General features: G+C 34.8%; 1 long non-coding RNA gene across 1 annotated transcript; it reads right to left on the minus strand.

Moving 5' to 3' along the window:
• Nucleotides 1–1,278: 1,278 nt before the first annotated feature.
• LOC138708593 (uncharacterized) lies at nucleotides 1,279–8,541 on the minus strand. Its single transcript, XR_011334711.1, has 2 exons — nucleotides 8,480–8,541; nucleotides 1,279–1,563 (listed from the first exon to the last, which is right to left on the minus strand). It is a non-coding gene; the product is annotated as an uncharacterized lncRNA (long non-coding RNA).
• Nucleotides 8,542–9,085: the final 544 nt, after the last annotated feature.

Raw genomic sequence — 9,085 nt, forward strand, 5'->3', positions numbered from 1 at the left:
GGCTTCCTTAATGTTACTTGTATCAGGAATGCAATATGTTTCGTGGAGTAGTAGACTTTACTTAATTTTTGCAAATATTTAAAAACAATAATTAACATTGCAATTTAGGTGAAATCGCAGTTGTAAGTTTCCAATTTATAATTATTACTATGTTAAACATCTCTAAAAATAATATGTTAAAAGCCTAAAGCAGTAAAATGAATGTCGCGCTTAAGCGGTAAGAAGAGGGAAATTGTTATGTGTGTTACGTTGGGAATACTGAATGTGGTATTTCAGACTTACCGCGTATTGGTTCTGTGCGGAAAACAAGCAAATACGCACGATCTCGCACAAAAGATTTTGTGAGATACGAACTCTAAACTCTAAAGAAATGTAGAAAAGATTTTTCACTGGTAATGTGGTTCCTCAACGTAGGCTAAATTGTTTCTGTTTTCGTCATTTTGCTTCAGTTTCCCTAAATAATGCAATTTTTATTGTTATATGTACAATTTTTAGTGGTCGATGTATCAACATCTGAGGTTATTTAGCGTCTGAAGAGGTGTAGGTGATAATGGGTGATAATGCCGGTGAAATAAGTCCGGAGTCCAGCACCGATAGTTACCGAGCATTATTCATATTGGGTTGAGGAAAAACCCCGGAAAAAACCTCAACCAGGTAACTTGCCCCGATCGGGATTCAAACCCGGGCCACGTGGTTTCGCGGCCAGACGCGCTAGCCGTTACTCCACAGGTGTGGACTTAAGTGTACAATAAATGTAGGCTATAATAAAGAGCACACTCCTTCACTTTTGTGGACAATCAGTAAATTTATATGTGGGCTCATTCCGTAGCGTTTCTAGTTACAAAATCAGATTTCATGCGGATTAAAAATCCAGGCATTCAAGATACATTTTAGGTTAGCGATCAGTACGTCTAGAGGTTTAATGTCTAATTCTTTAGATCTAAGATCAGAAGGTCTAAGAAAGCGAATCTAATACCAATATGTCTACAACTAAGCTATGCCTAACTTACAATAATGCCCAATACCTCTATGACTAACTTCCAATATTGTATAATATATAATATTGTATAGAGATCAGTACGTCTAAAGGTTTAATATCTAATTGTTTAGATCTAAGATCAGAAAGTCTAAGAAAGCGGATCTAATACCAATATGTCTACAACTAAGCTATGCCTAACTTACAATAATGCCCAATACCTCTATGTCTAACTTCCAATATTGTATAATACCTTATGTCTAATGACAGAAGGTCGAGGTAAAGTATTGCAATAATTAAAGTTTATAGAAACAACAAGTTTTATTAACGTACCTTAAAAATCTAATATAATTTATATACAAAGTGCGATACAATGATTTATTGAAGCCGCTTTAGACTTTGGCACAGTGAGACATAGAGATTTGCAATCTCCTTCAGCCTAAGAGAAGTTTTTTAAGCTTCTTGAGGATGATTGTGCCTGAGAGGTCTGTTGGTGAATGGTTGGATCCTACATCTGGGTCCGTAGGATCTTCGTCCGTTGGTGAACTCATCACCATGGCAACGAAGACAAGTGCAAACAGAAAAATCTGTAACAGAAATTCATAACTTTAACACTAGTTAATCTGTCGAAGAAATACAATTGAGAATCTATTTTCTTTTTCCTCCTCATCTTCCTTTTACATTTTCCTACTTTTATCTTATTGTCGTGACTATGATTTGTATATTTCATTTTGTGTTTTTCATTATCTTCGTATTATACAGAGTGGTTCAAAAGTCCGGCGACATAAACGAACGCCGTTATTGGTGCTGATAACGAAAAATGGGAAATGAGAAATATGTACAGTAGTTTTGAATCTAATGTACTTGAATTTTCAACGTAGAATGCACCGTTGAGATTTTACATTGGTACGAGCCTCAATCAGAATGAAAAATGCATTGTTGCCACATGCTTCGTACTTATAGGAGGCAATTACGTTATCCTATTGGGTAAATTACGAAATGATGACGACAATTGAAGGGTTCAGAACCATAATGGGTCAAGCGCCATTTAATAAAACCGTAGAAAACAAGGGTTAAAATGAACTTATTACCATGATTCAATGTTTCTCAAACTTTTCTGAAGTGAGAACCACTTTTTAAAGTCAGAACAGTTCCGCGGACCGCCTTACTCTTGTTCCCTTCGAAAGAAAATTTATCATTTTCGTAGCATATTTTAATACCAATAGGCCTATATTTATATGTTAAAATTGAATTAAGGTAAGATACTTTGGTCCTCTGTTATGAATTCAGGTGGTCCCTGGCTGGGTTACAGGCGCGGCGCCAGATGTGCAGGGAAAAGATGTCGAGAAACACCACGTGTATAGTGCTTTAAATCCCTCTTTTTTTTGCTGAGAGTAGAGTGGGAAGTCGATAGACGGGTAAGGTAATAAATTTCATAAAATGCAGTACTGGGAGAAAAAGTGAAATTCGTTTGCCATGTGTCATTTTCAAACTCTGAGATTTTAAGCTATAGTGTGATACGCAATTCGTTTGAATTTTATTTTTTCTTCTGTCTTTTTTGAAGGACCACAAGGACAGACCTCGAGGACCACAGTTGGTTCGCGGACCATAATTTGAGAAACGCTGCCATAATTCAATGGAAACATATAGCGAGTAATATACTCGTAAAGTATACACATTAAAACTAAATGATATGTCAATCTTCATTAAACTGTAGTGTTCATTTAACTTTAACCCTTGCTTTCTCCGTTTTTAACAAATGGCACTTGGCCTACTATGGCTCTGAACCCTTCAATTAGCAGTGTTACCAATATAAGTTCAGGAAAAACCGCCATTCAAGAATGAAATTCCCAAGAATCTTTATGCTATCAATGTAAAGAAATGTTTCTTTGCACAGTGGGAAGTTATATAATCGCTAATCTCTGCATATCGACTATTTTCCACTGTTGAATAATAGGTGCGTATCTAAAATCCACTAGAATTAGCGGAAAAGCCATAATTTGGCAGAATTAGAACTGGTGGATGTGTCATACTAGTGTACAGCCTCAACGGTGTTTTATAAGTTGAACATTCAAGCACATTAGATTGAAAACTACAAATTTCCAACAACTTTCCCCTCTTTCCATGTACTGCTATCTGCACGAACGGAGTTTGTAAATGTCGCCGGACTTTTGAATCACTCTGTATATTCATATCTATTAGTATCCATATTACTCAGTTTGTTGTTTTTAATTTCCTACTATTTTCCAAGTTGATATTCTATTTCTCCATATTATTTCTGTATCCTTCCATTTTCATCATCTCCGTGTTATTCTTTTACGGAAATATATATATATATATATATATATATATATATATATATATATATATATATATATAATTTGAACTGGTAATGGAAATTACGGGAAACCGGCTGAACGGATTTTAATAAATGGCCCCTTATTTTGAAGCTTGGAACTCAAAGTTTTTCAGATAAACAGTACTTTTCAGTGAAATGTGAATTTTTCAACATAATTTTCCTATTTTCCAAAATCCATCTGTCGTCAGTTTTGAGATCTAGCTAATTGTATTTCAGAATAAAACAAAACACACACTACAGTAGGCCTAAACAATATTACACGAAGGCCATGATCTGCAAGAATGCTGACATATTTAGAGCTTAAATTAAATTGGTTATTAAAAACTTAACTTACTAAAAATAAGTTACAGGTTCGATTCTGTGGTGCGTAATTTTCTGGGTACAGCTGTGTAGTGGATATTAAAAACCACAAATCCTGAGGTGGTTTGATGACATTATTACCATTAGAAATGAAATATTGTTGTAGTTAATGCCGTGATGTGACTATTTTTCATTAATTATACATATTAATGCTATACTCATGATATGAAAGTGAAACGTTTTGGGGTTATGTAAGCAGATGTAGAGAATATCTTAAATTAGATTTTGATTTCTATATTTTACTGAGTGGCGGCTATATAGTATATGTTACTGAAAGCTATAAAATTTAGTAAGATAATAATATTATTAAAAATCAAATATTTTTATAGTTATTAATCAAGTGGGGCTGGATCTTTTCCATATATTTAATGGCGGTGTGGTGTAGATATTTATATGCGTGGTTCTCTTCAGTATTGGCTCGAGAGAGAGAGTATCTTTCATTATTATGGAAGCAAATAACTTTCAGAATGGCTGGTATTCTTCATTGAAAATAAATCTGAAAAATATTTATTTGAACGTCTAATGAACTTAGTTTGCAGCATTTGCTGCACAAGCTACTAGTTAAAATAAATGTTCTGTATTCCTAATTTTTCATAAACTATTGGACAGGTTTTAGTTATATTCTTTACATACAGTCCAATTTATCTGGGAGTTATGCACACGAAATGCAATAATTTTACTGAAATATAAAACTGGTCTTATTTGAAAAGTATAACAGAAAGTTACAATTTATTCCAAATGAGCCCAGACGATTTTCTAATTATTTTTATATACAGAGGTGTGAAAATTATTAGAATAATCTTAATTTTAAAGGTTTTTTAATAGTTCCTTCACAAATATTCATTGAATTGATGAATATTGGTATATAATATTACTATACTGATGTAGGATATATTTACACTAACAATGCCGGAAAGCATTGTTGTACATTGGTATTTTTCTTATTTTACAATTGTTATGGGAATTCAGAAATTATTATATTATGTTGGCGGAATTGGAAACATAAAAAATTATATGCACAAAACAGATGTATACGTTCATCTGAATCTTCACAACAATGTAAACGCAAAGAACAATTGGTTGAAAGCATTTCTTAATTAATTTTTGATGTTTCCAATTCCGCCACCATAATATAATAATTTCTGAATTCCCATAACAATTGTAAAATAAGAAAAATACCAATGTACAACAATGCTTTCCGGCATTGTTAGTAGTAAATATATCCTACATCAGTATAGTAATATTATATACCAATATTCATCAATTCAATGAATATTTGTGAAGGAACTATTAAAAAAAACCTTTAAAATTAAGATTATTCTAATAATGTTCACACCTCTGTAGTCCCTCTTTGTGCTGCATGGTCCAAGACGTCCCGCCTTGAAGTGCCTAGACTAATGGAATGAGCGCTAGTTCGAAGAAATTTTTCTCATGAAATTTTGGCCAGTATATGGAACCAGTTCCCACTCAGTATCGTGTTGAATTTGGGGCGCTGCAATGAGTAGCGAAATCCAGTTTCGCAAGCCAACTATAATTATCGACTGGGAAGTGATTGTACAAGGACATCATTTTATTTTTACTTCAATTTTTATTGTACCTTAGTTTTTGAATGTACTTCACTCCCACCTCTTCTATTAATGAAGTTCAACCGTCCTCCACACAGTACCAAGACCGCATATACAGTCACAGTAGCCTTACGGTGACAGTAAGCAGTACGTTCCAAAAATATGTTCGCGTTTTCCAGTGACGAAAGAGCTTTTAATATTGAATCATTTTCGCACAGGTACTGACGTCCATTTGCCTACGTCGCATCCCGGTTTCCCCCACCCGCTTCTATTCGCCTCTCTGTAAAAGCTAGTGGCTGGGCTGTCTTAGCTCTTTTCTGAAAACATTAATTTCTGTTAGGAATTGGACGTCTATGTAATATTATACAACTGTTTAAAATAACTTAAATAAAAGTGCCTCGTTAAGTAATTAACTGTCACGTGATTTTCCCCCTTTCTACGACCCTGCGACATAATCACTTGGACGGACAGTAGATAGTATGTCTGAGTAATTTTATCTTTTCGGATCGGGCAGAAGTGAAGATTGCATTTACAATACGTAAGGCACTCTTTTATAGAGTAGGTACAGAATTATTTCAACATGAGTTACTAGTACGAAGGACGAAACTGGTAATTGGAATTAGGTGCAATAGTCTATAGTACGATAATATGCACATTAGAACTGAAGCCTGTATCGAAATGAATGGCCACCATTTTCAAAAACGTGTTTAAATATCCATATTTGATTATTTTTCAATTTAACTTCATTCTCTATATTGTACGCTAATGTGCTGTAGACAGTATAATATACACTGCATAATGAATACGGCCGCATGGACAGCTCAGTTCGTGAGTAAAAACACTCATTGTTAATACTGTACTGTATTTTGATTAAACAAAAGGCTAATGAAAATTATAAAACTCAAAATCGCGATATTTCCCAGTTTACGTAAATGGATGAACTACTTTTCTTCCCTCCTATACCTAGTAAAGTTATTTGTTTGTATATTACGCCAGTATCATCGAATTCCAGTCGTGGAAGGGGATAGCAAACTGTGTTTAAGGTTCTCAAAGGTATAGCCAGGTTAATATTAGAAATGTTAGTAAAAATGAAATTATGTCCCTATACTAACCACATATAAATATTGAATGATCGTTCACCTCTGCTGAGACATGTGAACATGAAACCAGGAGTCGCCTGGTAAGCATTGTCCCTCAATGGATTGTTGCGTAACGGAGTTATATGTTTTTCTTTATTATTTTCTTTTGAAAATATAATAATTAATGCATAATCCATACGTCTCTAATATATTTAACAGAAAATATAATTATACTGTATTACCTATTTAGGAGATCAGGAAGGCAATGTCCAAAATACGAGTGTATGTAAAATATTTGTCAAATTTCATTTCTTTGAGTGGATTGTTTCTGATTTTGAGTCGGCCATGAAGGGGAAAGTATTTGGTTTCAAATTATTAATAAACAAGATAGTTCCTCTCTTTTCTTTTAATTATTTTACAGTTCTCTAGTGACAGCAAGTTTTCATGCAGCTGTGTCTGTTGTCTCGAGATTCTCACTCAGTGCTAAGTTGACAAATTTACTGATAATAAGATGTTACATACAAATGGCTTTTAGAGAACCCGGAGGTTCATTGCCGCCCTCACATAAGCCCGCCATTGATCGCTATCCTGAGCAAAATTAATCCAGTCACTACCATCATATCCCACCTCCCTCAAATCCATTTTAATATTATCTTCCCATCTACGTCTCGGTCTCTCCAAAGATCTTTTTCCTTTCGGCCTCCCAACTAACACTCTATACGCATTTCTGAATTTTCCCATACGTGCTAAGTATCCTGCTCATCTGAAACGCCTAGATTCAATGTTTTTGTCACGTGAAGAATACAATGCGTGCAGTTCTGCGTTGCATAACTTTCTCCATTATCCTGTAACTTCATTCCTCCTAGATCCAAATATTTTCCCAAGCACATTATTCTCGAACACTCTTAGCCTCTGTTTAGTCTTTAATTTCTTGAGAGTAAAGCTTAATTACTTAGGAATCTCGACGCGATTGTTTCCTGCTTGTCAGCTACGAAAATTCTAATGGAATACAGCTTTTAAACATAAAACATTCGTACGTCGTCTGTATAGCATTTGAATCCTGGTCTGCAGTAGATTGTTTCTCAAACACCATACTTGTTCATCATATGTATAATTTAATCTGATCTAGTTATGAACCCAAAGTTTCAGCGTTTCGCAGTGGGTTGTACCACTCTTGCAATGAATCGTAATAAATTGTTTATTTACTCAAAGGCTACGAAGTGCAAAGAAAGAGTAGGTATTGCGGAAAAGAAAAAAAAATCGTTTTGCAGATTTTCATCGAATTAGAAATAACTGCTGAAGCTTTCCTGGCGACGTGATAATTCGAAATTTTCTCGAATTATGTTTTCAACAAATTTGAAACCAAAAAGTGGTTTGTAGCATGATTTATATCTGTGTACATAAATTTATACTGAACTGATGGATATATTTTTGTTTGCATTCAGTATCTATAGGTTAATTCATCCGGAAATACTGTAATGCACGTGAAATAAGTTTAATATTCAAAGAGATAGGTTTGGAAGTAACGCCCGAAAAGACAAAGTATATGATTATGTCTCGTGACCACAACATAGTACGAATTGGAAATATAAAAATGGGAAATATATCCTTTGATTTGTTTTATTGGGTTATTTTACGACGCTGTATCTACATCTAGGTTATTTAGCGTCTGAATGATGTGAAGGTGATAATGCCGGTGAAATGAGTCCGGGGTCCAGCACCGAAATTTACCCAGCATTTGCTCGTATTGGGTTGAGGGAAAACCCCGGAAAAAACCTCAACCAGGTAACTTTCCCCGACCGGGATTCGAACCCGGGCCACCTGGTTTCGCACCCAGACGCGCTGACCGTTACTCCACAGGTGTGGACTATATCCTTTTAAAAGGTGGAAAAGTTCAAATATCTTGGAGCAACGGTAACAAATATAAATGAATAATATTCGCATTCTTCCGCAAACTCTACATATTTTAACGATATGTTCAAAGTATAAAATTACCCTTTTTTTGCCACCCGAATAACATCCATCATGAGAAAATGTGTGTAATTATTTACATTGGACAATTTACTCCATTTAAGGATGAATATCTACAGTATATAATCTTGTACTGAGTAGCACTTTCTCCTAGGTCGAAGAAACTTACCAACTGTATCTTCATGTCAGTAGCTTCCACTGTCAACGAGTGATGAATGATGATATTCTGATAGGTCGTCTCGTTTTTATAGTATCACTGACTACGCTTTCACCGTTGCGGCATTGAATTCTGGACACAAATAAACAAAAGACAGCCTTATGTTTACAAACCACGTGCGTCCTTCTCAACGCCTTCTCTTGCTCAACTTGGTTGTATTTAAAGCGGGACCACAGGCCATTTATTGCACCACGAAAGTGTCGTCCTTCGTGAAACAACCATTTATTCTTCTGTTTTGCAGATTTATTTGTTGTATGATAATTGAAGAGATCTATAAAGAGGCTTATCTTACGTTAAATCTTGATTTTCTCGAACTGCAATAGAATTTTAGATACTGTGGCATGGGGTCAATACTATGACGGACATTCACGTAACATAACATCGAATTATTTCTGGCGTGGGATATTTTGAGACTGACATATGTCGAGATTCTCTAGATGTGGGTTGAATGTGACGAAAATGGAACTTTTGTGGTCTGTTAGGTTTTTAAAAATATATCATGAGACTTCTATCAAACAGTAGAGTCGAAGCAATACCGGAGCTTAAGTAAGACAGTAA

This window comes from Periplaneta americana, chromosome 11 (assembly GCF_040183065.1).
Source record: "Periplaneta americana isolate PAMFEO1 chromosome 11, P.americana_PAMFEO1_priV1, whole genome shotgun sequence".
Classification (NCBI taxonomy): Eukaryota; Metazoa; Arthropoda; class Insecta; order Blattodea; family Blattidae; genus Periplaneta; species Periplaneta americana.